General features: G+C 41.4%; 1 protein-coding gene and 1 pseudogene across 5 annotated transcripts in view; both read right to left on the bottom strand.

Annotated features, from left to right (window-relative positions):
* N4BP2 (NEDD4 binding protein 2) overlaps positions 1 to 16,653 on the bottom strand; it is a 127,963-nt gene that overhangs the window by 91,120 nt on the left and 20,190 nt on the right. The window lies entirely within an intron of this gene.
* Positions 1,841 to 16,095, bottom strand: LOC309960719 (nucleosome assembly protein 1-like 1; annotated as a pseudogene). The gene is made up of 2 exons: positions 16,047 to 16,095; positions 1,841 to 3,555 (listed from the first exon to the last, which is right to left on the bottom strand). The product of its transcript is annotated as a nucleosome assembly protein 1-like 1 (transcript).

Here is a 16,653-nt window from a genome sequence, read left to right as displayed (position 1 = left end):
GCGGAGCGGCTGGTCCCTCGAGCCATGGCCGCTGAGCCTGCGCGTCCGGAGCCTGTGCTCCGCAGCGGGAGAAGCCACAACAGTGAGAGGCCCGTGTACTGCAAAAAAAAAAAAAAAAAAAAAAAGAGAGAACTTTTGGGAATTCCCTGGCAGTCCAGTGGTTAGGACTCTACGCTTGCACTGCAGGGGGCATGGGTTCGATCCCTGGTTGGGGAACTAAGATCCTGCTAGCCACACAGCGTGACCAAAAAATTAAAAAATGAAAACAAATTTAAATTTAAAAATAAATAAAAAAGAAAGCTTTTCAATGGCTTCCCACTGCCCTAAAAATAAAAACTAAATCACTAAGATTAATAGGGAAATAAGGAATCTGGTTCCAGCTAATTTTTCCACTGTCATCATTCACCAGTCCTCTCTTCATCAGTCATTACCCTCATCTTTTACTCTAATTCTAGCCATGCTGATTTTTTTTTTTTTTTTTTTTTTTTTTTGCGGTAATTGGCCCTCTCACTGTTGTGGCCTCTCCCGTTGTTGCGGAGCACAGGCTTCGGACGCGCAGGCTCAGTGGCCATGGCTCACGGGACCAGCCGCTCCGCGGCATGTGGGATCTTCCCGGACCGGGGCACGAACCTGTGTCCCCTGCATCGGCAGGCGGACTCTCAACCACTGCGCCACCAGGGAAGCCCCATGCTGAATTTTTTTTCCTTGAATATGTTTGATGGTTTTAAAATATGTCTACAAGATCTTTGGCACTCCTACTTTCAAAAAGTTGAAGTGTAATTCTCTCCCCTTTCAATATGGGCTAGACTTAGTGACTCACTTCTAATGAGTAGAATGTGGTAACGTGATGTTGCATGACTTCTAAGACTAGGTCATTAGGCATTGTGACCTCCTTGCTCTCTCTTAGGGAAGTTGTCATATTTCAAAGATACTCAAGCAGCCCTATGGATAGACTCATGTGGTAGTGAAACAGGAAGGAAGTGGGTAGGACGCAACCTTTGAAAGAACGACATAGCCTGAGGACATGACATAAACTGATTAGAACCAAAAGGGTCCAATATGGCGGACAAGTCGACTTCCACTAGACCTTGAGCCTCAGTATACGCTCATTGTACTACATTATCATGCTAAATGACACACTGGCAGGTGCCATGACAGTTCCAAGGCCGACCATAAGGATCAAAAAGTTGGTGGTGGGGTTTCCCTGGTGGCGCAGTGGTTGAGAGTCCGCCTGCTGATGCAGGGGACACAGGTTCGTGCCCCGGTCCGGGAGGATCCCACATGCCGCGGAGCGGCTGGGCCCGTGAGCCATGACTGCTGAGCCTGCACGTCCGGAGCCTGTGCTCCGCAATGGGAGAGGCCACAACAGTGAGAGGCCCGCGTACCGCAAAAAAAAAAAGTGGGTGATGGCCCAATTCCTGGAAATCCCAGCCTCTTCCTGGAATAGCTAGAATACTCCTTCCACTCATTAGCCTGTGAAATTACCCATCCCTGTAAAAACTGACAACCCCATACCCTGGTGCTGCTCTTGCATTCTGAGATGGCCCACACTCTGTCTGTGGAGTGTGTTTCTCTCTAAATAAATCCACGTCTCCCCTATCACTTTATGTCTCACTGAATTCTTTCTGCAATGAGACATCAAGAACCTGAGCTTCATTAAGTCCTGAAACCAGGTGTGTGATCTCAGTTGGAAGACCTTGGGTTTTGGCCATGTTCGAGTCCCAGCCTCTTGGGTTTGAGTCCCAGTCTGGGTTTTGGCCGGGGTGAAGTCCTGGCATGTGGGTTCAAGTCCCAATCTGAGGTGCACGGTTTCAGTAGGGAACTGAGGCCTCCTGCCAACAACCATGAGAATGAGCCATTTTGGAAGCAGATCCTCCAGCCAGATTTATTAAGCATCCAGATGACTGCAGCCCCATCCAATATTTTGATGGTAACCTCATGAGAGACCCTGAGCCACAACTACCCAATTAAGTCACTTCCAAATTCCTGACCACAGGGACTTCCCTGTTGGTCCAGTGGTTAAGACTCTGCACTTCCACTCTTCCCTGGTCAGGGAGCTAAGATCCTGCATGCTGCACGGCGCGGCCAAAAATTAAAAAAAAAAAAAAAAGAAAGTAAAGAAAAAGAAAAAAAAATTCCTGTCCACAGAAACTGTGAGATCATTTTTTTTAATTTGATATTTTTATTTTAAGCTACAAAAACAAGCAAACAACAACAAAAAACTTGAAATAGGCTTTTCAAGTTATGTAAATTCCTCCTTTCCAAGGAAGCTGAAGTTAGATCAGTGCAAGTTACCCTCAAGGCCACATACATCCTGCTTCACGGCTGCTTTCTCTCTGTTGGGTTTTGATCCTTCTTTGAGTCATAGTCTGGATCATTTTCCTCATCTCCTTCTTCTTCCCCTTTCTCATCCTCTTCTTAACCTTCTTCATCATAATCATCATCATCTTCTTTAGTAACTTCTTTAGTAACTTTTAGTAACTTTAGTAACTTCAGTAAAGTATACACTGATCTTGGGATTATACATTCATGTAAAAAGTGATGACTTCCAACGTCTGCAGCAAGGATAGCTTCAGCAGCAGCAACCAGATCTCCACTCTCAGGAACTTCAGGAGGTGCAAAAATATTAAAGAGTATTAGAAACTGTTTTGGTCACAGTACAAACTGCCCCAAGTCCCTTGTTTCTGCTTCTTAATGATTTTCAAAGTGACAATTCTTTCCTTTTTTCCAATCTATGTGGACCTTGTACAACCCTTAATTTCTGGTCCTTCAAAAGAAAAAGGAACAGAATCATCTGGTTCTGACTTATACTATGTGTCTTTGTCAACAGTTCACTTGTAAAATATTCACTGGGTTCAAAGTGAAACTCTAAGACAAAACTCATAGGCCAGTCTGCATCTAAGGACTTCACTTTCATATCTTTCAAGTGCTTCAGAATATGTTTATCATGTTCCTGAAACATATCACTGAGCAAGTCAACATTCTTAAAAATGGTCAACCAAAATTCAGGAATTCCCTTGGGGTCTGCTTTTTCTTTATCTTTTTTCTCATCTTCAATCTTGGCCTTTTCTTTCAGTTCTTCCAAAATTTCATTTTCCTCATCTGGTTTCCATTCACATTCTTCTTATGTAGGTTCATAAGTGATCTCAAATCACTTATCAAATAGAGGCTGATAGAGAACAGTATATTTTCCTTCCAGATCATGAACTTCCTCATAGAATTTGGCTTCTATCTACGCACATTTAACTTGAAGGATTTTCAGAGCGTTCACTTGTCTTTTAACTACCCTAGGCAAGCTTTCAATGTATCCTGTTGGTGTTTCTACCAGACCATCAGATCTTTCTTGAAGGGCTGCAAGAATCTGAGGATTTTGCAACATCTGAACAGTCAGCTGACCTGCTTTGATTTTTGATTCTTCACCAGTTTCTTCTTCTTCTACTTCTTCAACATCAACCAAACCTTGATCAAGTTCAGACTGCTCTTTCTTGTCAATGTCTGTGTTACTGTAAGAATTCCAAATATCGGTGGCTAGCACAGGGAGGCAGGTGGCTGGAGCTGCACAGGTAGTGAATCAGGGTGGCAGCCAGGGTAGGGGGCAGGGGTGGGAGCAGAAGGTGGCACCATGAGCAGATGATGCTAAAAAAGCAAATATTTGTTTCTTAAGCCACTAGATGTTGGGGCTTGAAAAAGAGATAACTTGTATAATATGACATGCTACATGTCACCCTCAAGCCAAACATCTTAAGATGTTTACCTCACTAATCCTCAGTCATCCTTAAAGATGTTCCCCAGTCATCCTTATCCTTATCAGCTTCAAGATCATTTTTTCCAGGCTTCTTTAACTACTGATTAGGTCCCTCTGCTACTTGCTACCATAGCAAATATCCATTAGTTGCATCATCGGTACACCCCTATAGACTCTTAAGTTCAATGAGGTCCCATATAGGATCTGTCTTGTCAACGTCGTGTCCTTAGCACCTGCCACGGTGCCTGACATATGGTAAACTATAAATAAATATTTGGAGAATGAATAGGTAAATGAGTGCATGATTGAATTGGGAGATATAAGGAGATAATAAATATGTAATGAGATAAAGAACCCATGTGTGGGACTTCCCTGGTGGTGCAGTGGTCAAGAATCCGCCTGCCAATGCAGGGGACATGGGTTCAAACCCTGGTCCGGGAAGATCCCACATGCCGTGGAGCAACTAAGCCCGTGTACCACAACTACTGAAGCCCGCACGCCTAGAGCCCGTGCTCCGCAACAAGAGAAGCCACCGCAATGAGAAGCCCACGCACCGCAACGAAGAGCAGCCCCCGCTTGCCGCAACTAGAGAAAGCCCGTGCACAGCAAAGAACACCCAACACAGCCAAAAGATTAAAAATAAAATAACAAACAAACGAACCCATGTGTGCAGAGGCTGCTATGAGAGCACAGAGGAATGGCATTTAATTCAATCTTCACTCCCTTACGGTGTGACTTTTTGGCAAGTTACTAATATCTCTATCTCTCACTGTCTCTAAGGGTCATTTTCCTTATGCATAAAATTAGGATAAGAGTTCCTGCCTCATAGGGTTGTTACATCCATAAGCTAATACCTAGTAGAAAAAATGATAACAACACCTGGGGATTTAGAGAAGAGCTCCATGAGAAATGATTGCCTGGGTAGTATTAAAGCGTGAGTAAAAATTAGGCAAAAAGGTGGGAAAATCTAGGCAGACAGAAAAGCAGAAACAAAGTTTCAGAGGTTAGAGGTAGCAAAGTGCATGCAGAAAACTTCACACAATTCATATCCCTAGAGTATAAAGTGCAGGAAAGGGAAGTGGCAGATGGTGAGACTAGAGATAGGGAGGTAGGGATAGCAACATGGAAGGCTTCTTATGTTATATTACACTTTTGGAATTTATTCTGAAAAAAAAATTAGGACCATTGAATGGGAGTGAGTTGGTCATATTTGCACATATTATTCTGATTAGCTTAAAAATCAGTAATCTTCACACCCACTGAAATGGCTATAATTAAAAAGATGGACAATAATACGTGTTGGCAAAGATGCAGAGAAATTGGAACCATCATACATTGCCGTTGAAAATGAACAATAGTGCCGCTGATTTGGAATTCCTATTTTCTGTTTTTTTGATAGTGGCCATCCTAATGGGTGTGAGGTGATATCTCATTGTGCTTTTGATATGTACTTTCCTGATTACTAGAGATGTTGAGAATCTTTTCATATGTGTGTCACTTATTTGTATATCACCTTTGGAGAAATGTCTATTCAAATCCTCTGCTCAATTTTTTTTTTTTTTTTCGGTACTGGGGTCTCTCACTGTTGTGGCCTCTCCTGTTGCGGAGCACAGGCTCCGGACGCGCAGGCTTAGCGACCATGGCTCACGGGCCCAGCCGCTCCACGGCATGTGGGATCTTCCCTGACCAGGGCACGAACCCGTGTCCCCTGCATTGGCAGGCAGACTCTCAACCACTGCACCACCAGGGAAGCCCCCTCTGCTCATTTTTTAATCAAGTTATTTGATTTTTTTATTGTTAAGTTGTAGGAGTTTTTAAATATATTCTGGATATTAACCCCTTGTCAGATATATGAGTTACAAATATTATCTCCATTTAGAAGGTTATCTTTTTACTCCATTGACTGTGCTCTTTAATGCACAAAAGTTTTAGTTTGAAGTAGTCCCATTTTTCTCTTTTTGCCTTTGTTGCCTGTGCTTTTGATGTCATATCCAAGAGACCACTCATTGCCAAGTCCAATATCATGAAAACTTTAACACTTTCTTAAATACCAAGAATGCTCTCCAGGGAATTCCCTGGGGGTCCAGTGGTTAGGACTTGGCGCTTTCACTGCAGTGGCCCGGGTTCAATCTCTGGTCAGGGAAATAAGATCCTGCAAGCCACGCAGTGTGGCCAAAAAAAAAAAAAAAATGCTCTCCAGATCCAGATTTTTCTGTTTACCTGTGATGAAAGCCAAGTTTTTTCTTTCCAGTCCATCGCCAGCAAATACTTTTGTAAAATACAATAAAAATTAATTACTAGAAAGTGACTTTAAAAAGAAGAAAGACTTCAAAAATGCAAGCTGACATTTTTATTATTAAATGCAACAAACATAAATTATTCTGTCAAATTGCTATAAAAGTTTCTAAATGTTTGTTCTCAATTTCCATGATTATGTGGACACAGACAGGTAATACTAGTTCAGGAGCTAACTCTAGTCCACGGTGCACACTCTGAGACTTTGAGTAGCACTCCTCTAGATCTTCCTCAAGGGTGTGGTATGGCAAGTAAGGTGAGGTAACCACTGTGTCTTTATGTAGCCATGGTGCCTCTATGGCTTATAGACAGAGCATCCCAAAATAGTTAAGATTTCCTATAAACACGCAAGGACTGAGAATACCTTCAACATGACTGATCTTCACTGTGACAATGCACAATGGTCTAAAAGACTCCTCTGCATCACTACAGTTAGGTAAAACAAGAACTGAAAAGAATAAAAAAATTCACTCTCACTGTATCATAGTCCCCATAGAAGCTCAAACACCTGCCTCCTCCATTTCCCACTTAGTCAACCAAAAATCCTGCAATTAGCAAGGGAGGATCCTTTCCTGACACCGCCCGTGTGTATAAGTGGGTGTAGAAATACTTGAAGAATTTTTACTTCTTTTACTTTATCTCAAGGTTTTTAGGAGAAAAATCAACACCAGAAGAACTTAGAGGAAATGCTTCTGATTCCGTTGATGTCACATCATCTTAGTAAGAAAAGCTGCGGAACTCATTATTATGGCAGTGCCACACCTGTCCTTTTTGCAACATGCATCAGTAGAGCTCTGGTATCTCACATATACCGGGAGGAAGTCACTTTGACCCAATCCTATACAGTATTTCCTAGAAAGAGCCCAACTCTTGCTATGAACAGAAGAGAGGGCTCAGAAATACCTATAACACACTCTTAAAAAAGGCAAACTAATTGGAAGGGTGGCTGTGAAATTTGTCCTGAAGCTGTAAGTTTGCACAATAAGTAGGCTACTTTTACTTAGATTGTATGTTTATTTGTAGTGGTTTACGGGGGAGGGGGGGTAGCTAATGAAAAATGCGATACCCCTCTAGGGCCAGGATTAAGGTAGAGCAAGTAAGTCACTCAACTAGGGGGTAAAATTTAATGGGTGCCCCAAAAGCTCAGTAATCAAGATAAATAATATTTAATACAATATTTTTAAAAATAAAAATTGGTGCAGAAAGCCTCAAAAAAACAGAATATCAAAATTTTAAAGATAGGATCAGTAATGCTAATTTTCTCTTTGGTCTCAGGCTTCGGCATAGCTAGGCATATCACTGCTTGGCACTGCCATTGAACAAGTACATGCAGAAAGAACTGCTTTCAGAAAACTGCTGGTTTTGATTTTTGGTTTTTTTATTTTCAGTAGAGTCTGGATTGTCATGATCAAAGCAAATGCTTGGAAGTCACCTCCACAATTCCCAGGATTAAGATGGCTGATCGCTGAAATTTCTAACCTCTTCTTTTGAAAATCTCCTCCAGGGAATTCTCTGGCGGTCCAGTGGTTAGGACTCCGCACTTTCACTGCCAAGGGCCCAGGGTTCAATCCCTGGTTGGGGAACTAAGATCCGCACGGTGCAGCACCCCCCAAAAAAGTGAGAACGAGAAACAGAAACACAAACCCCATCTTCAATAAAACTAGGAAATATTTGTACCCCCAGACCCCAACATATGAAGACAAAAAGCAGGTGGGGGAATGGTTAGCAGAACTTTCTTGGAGAATACCCTCAAGAAGCAAGACTACCTAGGGAAGGATTGAAGCCTGCAGTACCCTGGAAGGCAGTGGTAGGAATAGGGCATTGAAAGCGATGAGTGGGGTCTGGAAAGACTAAAAAAGCAGTTAGCACTCCAAGCCCCACTCCCATCAGTCAGCCAACCACCCCTCCCCCACTCCCACAGTACTTTATCTGGGGGGAGGCTTCCTGGGGAGCAACAGGCAGGAAGAGGGCAGGAGTGAGGATTTAAGGAAAATGAAAGTCTGCCTACTGAACTGAGGTTCCTCAGTCCCCTTCCCTCACCCTGTGCTACAATGCCAATGGCCAGGCTTATCCTTCCCCGCAGATTACAGGCTCTTTCTCTTGATAAACTAAATTGCTACAGAGAAAATACCTACACGTACTGACATTTGGGGGACCACATTCACACCCACACCCACAAGCTGGCTGACTACCTCTTTAATCTAAAAATAAGCCCACAAGCTGACAAGAACTGCCCACTCACACAGAGCTTCCAATCAGCTTTGCAGCGATTCATTTGAAAATCTGAACAAACATTCAAGGATCACCAGATCTTTGAGGAAAGTTTCCAACAGTAAAGACAGAGATCAAAACAAATAAACTGGAGGGGGAAAAGAAGAACTCAGAGGAAACAGATAATGCAGACGGTAGATTAACATTAAATTAACATTCTCAGGGAGATAGATTTTATATCCCTTAAATAAGACTGAAATTCTCTCAGGAAGGAAGGAAAGAAAGGGGGAGAGGGAGGGAAATGAAAGGGAGGAGGGAGAAACATTAGAGAACATTAGGTGCTTTTGGACATTAAAAATGAGGATGGAGTAAAAAAGATAAGAAAATTAGGGCTTCCCTTGGTGGCGCAGTGATTGAGAGTCCGCCTGCTGATGCAGGGGATACAGGTTCGTGCCCCGGTCCGGGAAGATCCCACATGCCGCGGAGCGGCTGGGCCCGTGAGCCATGGCCGCTGAGCCTGCGCGTCCGGAGCCTGTGCTCCGCAACGGGAGAGGCCACAACAGTGAGAGGCCCGCGTACCGCAAAAAAAAAAAAAAAAAAAAAGACCACATACAAAAGGTTGGGAGTTAAAATAGTATTAAGTTTCTCAACAACATTGGATGCTAGAAGACAATGGATCATTGTCCTTAAAATTCAGAATTAGAAAACGACATTTAATTTAGATATGTTTAGACATGCATAGTATCAAAACGTTTATCTTCTTTTTATCCCTCGTCAGGATGCTATTGGAGGATGCACTTCAGCAAAATAAGAGAGTAAACCAAGAAGGAGTAGGTCATCAGATCCAGGACCCTGGATAGTCCAAGGATGACTACTGTGTGATAGGTCTGGAAAGAAATCAGTACAGATCCAAGCCTGAGGACAGACATCTCTAGGAGGGAGGTCTACATGGGGAGGAAATGGCAATGAAAAGTGTGAAAAATGGGATTCGCAGGCATTTTACAGAAGGAGAATGTGGGAGAAATTTCTTTGAACCTAGTCAGAGGTTCAAAGAAAACTAAGCAGAGGAAAAAAAAAAAAAAGGGTAGGGTGAGGGCGGTTAATGTCATTATTCTACACTTCTAGGCTAAGTAGTAAACAACATAAATACATGCTAGTGGTATTGAAAACTGAAAAATTAAGGAGGAATCCCATATTTTCCTAAATACAGAAAAGCTTCTTGGCATAAAGTTATGCTTTATAGTAATCAGTTATAAAATCAAATATTGAAAGCAATCTAAATGTCCAACAAGTAGGGAATGGTTAAATAAATTGTGACATCACTTCATGGAATTTAAATCAATAACATTGCAGTCATTTCTGCACACCAAGGATTCATTATAGAACCTGCCTTGAGAGCAGCTTGTTAAATTGACGGGAGGACTGAGAAGAGAATGAGAGTTGCTTGCGTGTTACTGTTGTGGGAAACTAAAACTAAATGCCTGCAGAAAGATCAATCAATCAAGTAAATGCCCAAACAGGCAACCTCAGAGCTCCCACGTTGTTAGTATTTAGTATTGTGGATAGGAAGTAGGAAACAAAAGGTAGATGTTTTGGTAAACCTGTATCTGATGGCTTTGGGAAGGAGGACACAAGGGTTAGTAATAGCATGATCTCAAAGTGGTACCACCTGGAAAGAGACGAGACGGATGGTGGGGGCAATGTCGACCTACCTCAAGAGTGAACTGATTCACTGCGTAATAGGAAACCAGTGGGGAAAGATCTCGGATACAGTCAAGAACAGAGGACTCACATTCCCCTTTTCCTAGGACTAGATCCTCAGCAGATCAAAAAAGCCACCTTCTACCCCAGCAGCACCAGGCATGAAGTCCTGGCTCTTCCTGAACAGGGCCAGTGAGGCAAGGAGGCAGGGACACTTGGGGAAACCTGCTGGTGACTCCAAGCCCCAGAGGGGCTGCCAGAACTCTGAGCATTATGCAATAGGGCTGTTAGATGGCTTCAACAGAAGTGCCCTTTAGGGGTTGAAAAACTGATCAACTTTGGCTATACATTACCCACCCCCACCCCTAACCCCAGAAACAAGACAAACAAAAACACCCTCTGAGAGTACAAGAGTCTGTATTACATTTTCTTGTCTTAGTTAAGACTATTTTGAAATAGAAACTTCAGCCAAAGAAGCAAATTCACTGTAAGGATACAGGGGAATCTCTTGAACCCATGGCTTTGAAACATAGCCAGGGAACTAAGAATGGAAAACTATCACAAACAAAATCAAATGTCCTCTTAGTCTCTGGTCCGTCTGTCTGTCTCCTACTCTCTCTCCCTCTTCGTCCCTTTCTCCTTCCCTACCTTTCTCCATCTCTCCCTCTTCCTCCCTGTCTTTCTTCTCTATCCCTTTCCCCCTTCCCCTCAAGGACTCTCCCTCTTTTTTCTCCTTGGGTGGGTCTCATTCTTTTCCCTCTCCACCTACTGGCAAATCTTGAGAGGTAGTTTTGTCTCCTGTTCAAACTGCTTTTACTTAAGAGAAACGTTCTCCTTCCCCACTTCCTACCCCATTTTACTGAATAAAATTCTCTCTGGTTTATAATATCAACTACTTTTGACTACTATTTTGAACTCGCTGGCTCAATTGTCCTTCTCTGGCACCAGTCTGGCAAAAATCCCAGGCCTCGATCAATCCGATGGTTCATACTATCCGTATGTGTACCTGTGCTGCTGTGAACACTTGGAGAAAACCATAATGTGCAAATTGGTATGATTGGCACCACAATGAATTCATGGTCTCCAATCTCCACTGGGCTCTTACAACACTGTCCAGGAATTCTTTGACTCCCATATCCTGTTCACACACCCATTCTTCATAGATCTTCCTTACTCTTATCACATCTCCAATCCTACTGCCTCTCCCTCACTAGTACCAAGTTTCCTCATCTCTTACTGTAGAAAGAAAAGGCAACTGGTAATAATAGTAGAAGATTATTAGAAATAATAATAGAAGAGAACTCTGTTAACTCTTATCAGCGAATCATTCTTTGATCTTTTTTTCCTGTTAACAAGACAGGCATCTCTTCCCTTACCTGAGGCTAATCCCTTTACAGTGTTCCTTCAACATCCTCAGGGATTATCCCTCTCTTACATATTACTTGCAGAAGGCTCACCCTCACTAAGTTACAGTGCATCTATCGGGGGTTTTTTGTAATTAACAATGGTTTAATTTTATAAGATTACAAACCTGTTCTTATAGATATTTCACATAGAATAAATTGTCCAACAATATGCCCCAATTTTTGTTCAAAAAAATAACTTCACCATACCAACCTTAAAATGAGTATTTACTTTCGGGGAAATAAAATCAGTGAGCATAAGTATCTTTTGCTATACTAGGAGACAGGTTATTTCCACAAATAGGGCTGCAGTGATCGTCTTGGTTCATTTCATTTTTTTAATTTTATTTATTTTAATTTATTTATTTGGCTGCACTGGGCCTTAGTTGCGGCACATGGGATCTTTAGTGACAGCATGTGGGATCTAGTTCCCTGACCAGGGATCGAACCTGGGCCCTCTGCACTGGGAGCACGGAGTCTTAGCCACTGTACCACCAGGGAAGTTCCCTGTTCATTTCATTTGATGAAATATCATCTGTGCATATCATTCAATTCTCAACTCATTCCATCAACTAAATTTAATCATTGTTTTTCATTTTCATCTTACTTGAACCCTCAAAAACTTTTGACTTTTTTGACAGCTTTCCAGTGAAACATTCTTTTCTCTTGAATTTCCATTACAACACACACTTCTGGTTTTCCTCCTACTTAGATGGTCACTACTTTTCGGTTTTCTTTTGGACCTTCTTCTTCACTCAGCCTTTTAATGTCAGAGTCTTCCAGGCACAGTCATTAGCCTTCTCTTCTTGACACTCTATATATTCTTCAACTACATTATCCATTCCATTCATTTCCACGGTTTCAATATCAATTTTATTTCTTTACACAAGACTTCTGAGTTCCAGATCACTGTCTCTTACTCCCAACTCAACCTCTCCACTCAGACATCACATATTTGGTCATCTCAACACTTAATACTGCCAAAACCATATTCATGATTATCCCTTGCAAACCTAGTCTGCCTCCACTGTCCCTCTCTTGCCCAATAACATCATTCAACCACTTGTTTATGCCAGAAACTGGGGACTCATTTTGACTTCTTTTCCTTTACCACTTTTATATAATTAATCAGCAAGTCCTATAGATCCTACTTTCTACATAAATCTATATTCACTTCTCATCATCTCTACTGGCACCACTTCGAGCCATCAATCATTTCTTCTTACTCCACCTCCTTCATGAACCACTGCAATAGCTTCTTCTTTTTTTAAAAAAATAAATTATTTATTTATTGGCTGTGTTGGGTCTTCATTGCTACACACAGTCTTTCTCTATTTGCCACGAGTGGGGGCTACTCTTTGTTGCAGTGCACGGGCTTCTCACTGCAGTGGCTTCTCGTGTTGCAGAGCACAGGCTCTAGGTGCACGGGCTTCAGTAGTTGTGGCACGCAGGCTCAGTAGTTGTGGTACATGGGCTTAGTTGCTCCGTGGCATGTGGGATCTTCCCAGTCCAGGGCTCAAACCCATGTCCCCTGCATTGGCAGGCAGATTTTTACCCACTGTACCACCAGGGAAGTCCCTGCAATAGCTTCTTAATTTCTCCCTTTTCATTCACTCTTCCTTTACCTCAGTATATTTATACCATCTTCTTATGATATAAATCTAATTTTATATAACTTTCCAAGTTCTCCCATACCTTTGAGCCTTTGCATATGCCACTTTCTGTGTCTGGAATGCTCTCTCCTTTCTCTTTGCATGGCTAACTTCTACTCATTCATCAAGCCTCAATTTAAATATCATTTTCTCTGGAATATCTTCACTAATCATTCTCAAACCAGGCTTATAGTCCTCTTTATTTTTTCTTCATAGACCCTCTCACAATTATAAACTAAATATTTTATTTGGATAATTATTTGTTTAATATCCATCTCCCCACTATGTGTCTTGCTCACTGTTACATTGCAAACCATCAGCACAATGCTTGGAGCTTGGAGCATGGTAAATAAAGGTAGAAAAAAATATTTTTAAGTTAATATTTAAGTAGTTAAATGAATAAACATTTGAACGAAGCACATCAAGAATCAAAAATATTGGGCTTCCCTGGTGGCACAGTGGTTGAGAGTCCACCTGCCGATGCAGGGGACACGGCTTCATGCCCCGGTCCGGGAAGATCCCACATGCCGTGGAGCGGCTGGGCCCGTGAGCCATGGCCGCTGAGCCTGCACGTCTGGAGCCTGTGCTCCACAACGGGAGAGGCCACAACAGTGAGAGGCCCGCGTACCGCAAAAAAAAAAAAAAAAGAATCAAAAATATTTATCTCATTAATTCACTCATCACTCTCTGAGACTCATTCTATGTGAACAGTACTAAATAAGGCAAAGCTTTATATATAACCATCTTTATTGCAGTCTTATTTATAAAAATATAATATACAGATGATCTGAATATCCAACAAAAGGAAACATATGCATACTAAAATGAGGTAATTTCTTCTCGAATCTAGCTGATCATCAGACTCCCCTGAGCAACTTTTATAAAAATAGAGATTTCTGGGTTTCACTGGACCTACAAAATTAAGCTCTCTTTGAGTGGACACAGGAAAAAAAATTCCTTAGTTTCCTCTGATGATTAGCCAGGTTTTGGAACCACTGGGTTTAATGGGAAGAATAGAAGTAGGGCTAACCTTGTTGCTTATCAGCTCTGAAACCAAAGGCAAGTAAATTTTCAGACTTCCCTGAGGCTCAGTTTCCTCATCTGTAAAATATCAATCCCTGGGGTTGGTGAGGAGTAAATAAAATTGGTGTCTGTAAAGTACTTGACAGGTACATTAAGTAATTGCTATTATTGTTAAGGTACATTGGCACTATAGAATATTATACAGCTACTAAAATAACCTCTCTGAAAAAAATTCTTGTTCTCCTATGTATGTCAGTCAAAGTCCTGGAAGAAAGGACCTGGTACACTGAAACTGCATATTTTGAGGGGATTTAACAAAGGGATTATTTACAAAAGGTTTAGGGAAACCAATAAGGATTATTGCAGAGCTTTGGGTCTGTCAACAGCTGTTACCAATCCTAGGCCAGAAGGGAAGATCCCAGAAAGGGTAGGTATGAGAGAGACAGCCTCTGATAGGAGATGGAACCTTCCATAAAGGGACACAGCCAACCCACAGCAATCCCTCAAAGAGGGAGGGGAAAATAAATACTCTTATGTGGTATTGGGTTAATCCATACAGAAGAACGCAATAGAACTTATTGATGGAGTCCTTACTTGTCAGCTTCTGGGGATACAAAGCAGAATGGAGAAGGGAGAGAAGTTGATCTGGACTAAAGCAGGATACGAATCATATACACAAGTATTTCAACAGTATAAAAATATCCGTAGCAATTAGATTTAAGTAAATACATAAACATTTTATTATTGTTTTTTTGGGGGAAGTGGGACTATAGATTACTTTTCCTACTCTTTCTAATTGTTTGAATCTTCTAAAGTTTCAACCATAAATAGTAATAGTTAAGAATTATCGAGCACTTATTGTTGTATATAGTATGTGTATTAATACATTTCATCTTTGCCGCAACCCTGTAAGGTAGGTACTATTACTATCTTCATTTTACAGATGAAGAAGTTTCAGCTGGAGAGGATAAGTGACTTATCCAAAGTTACAGAGCCACAGGAAGTAAACTATGGAGCCATGATTTAAATATAGACATTCTCCTCTGGGGTCCATGCATTTACAAGCTCTACTATGTTATTTACATTCATAGTAGATAACAAGAAAGACTTTTAGGACTTCCCTGGTGGCGCAGTGGTTCAGAATCTGCTTGCCAATGCAGGGGACACGGGTTCGAGCCCTGGTCCTGGAAGATTCCACACGCTGCAGAACAACTAAGCCACAGCTACTGAGCTCGCGTGCCACACTATTGAAGCCTGCACGCCTAGAGCCTGTGCTCCGCAACAAGAGAAGCCACCGCAATGAGAAGCCCGCGCACTGCAAGGAAGAGTAGCCCCCGCTCACCGCAACTAAAGAAAGCCCGCACGCAGAAGTGAAGACCCAATACAGCCAAAAATAAATAAATAAACAAATAAATTCATTTAAAAAAAAGACTTTTACAAAGAAAAAAAATGAATAAGCTTGAATTTGTTTTAAAGAAAAACATTTTTACAGTACATTTTCCTGGTATTCAATTAATATTAAATATATATAATATACATAATATTTGTATAATAAACATAGTAATGTATAAAAATATTTATACCCTTGTTTCCTGGATGAGGCCACCTAGAATAAAGACTACATTTTCCAAATCCCCATGTAACTAGGTGTGGTCATGGCTAAACTCTGGGCAATGAGAAGTAAGCCCAGAAGTTAAGTGTGCAGCATCCAGAAAGTGTCTCTGAAGGGAGACGGTAAGCACTTCTCTCCTTTATTCTTTCTGTTGGCTGGAATGAGGACATAATGACTGGAAGTTAAGCAGCCATCTTGGATGATGAGGCAAAAAACACATCTTAAGTCTAAGTAAGTAGCAAGATAAGAAGAATTTGTGAAGCCTTTACCAGCCTTGGAATACTCATCTCCAGACTTTTTTTTACATAAGAGAAAAATGAACTTCTCTTTTCTGTTAGCCATTGTTTATTTGGATTTTCTGTCAGTCACAGCTGAACCTAATCCTAATTAATACTTTTACTTACCTTCCTTTAATCTTCTTTCTGCATATTTGTTTCCATTCTTCCCTGCCATGTGCCAGACACATCTACTTTTCTCTTCCTCTCCGTCACTTTTCCTGTCCTTATTCCAATAAATGTTTATTGAGCAATGCTATCTACTAGATTCAGAAGAACAAAAATGCAGATGATTCTGGCTCTACCACTTAGGCATTCATGGTCTAATTAGGGGCGACTTGTAAGTAGGTACAATATGGTGCAAAAAATACCATAAGGCGGTATGTACAAAGGACATGGAGAGAACTTTGAAACTCAACTCATGCGTAAGCTTTCCTGTTTATCCATAAATCTGTATATCCTAAACAAAAATCTTTTATCTTCTTTCTTTGTATCAGCTGTCTTTCTCCTTCTCTAGTATGTTAAATGTTATAGTGGTGACATAACAAGACTGGTATGAGATGGGTATAACTAGGTCCTTGGGCCTGTTCTTTTCCTTTTGGACCCAAAAACCTTAAAAAGGAGGTGGATGTGAAATTGATGTTTGTAGATGTCAAGAGGCCTTAAAATATTGCGGAATGATAGAAAACCTGCAAATGTGAAATGTTAAAATGTGGGTCAATTGGTAGGTTCAGAA

The sequence above is a fragment of the Leucopleurus acutus genome (assembly GCF_964270905.1).
Source record: "Leucopleurus acutus genome assembly, chromosome: 4".
In the NCBI taxonomy this organism is placed as follows: Eukaryota; Metazoa; Chordata; class Mammalia; order Artiodactyla; family Delphinidae; genus Leucopleurus; species Leucopleurus acutus.
The sequence above is the reverse complement of the archived record's forward strand: the minus strand, read 5'-3'. Positions and strand labels throughout refer to the sequence as shown.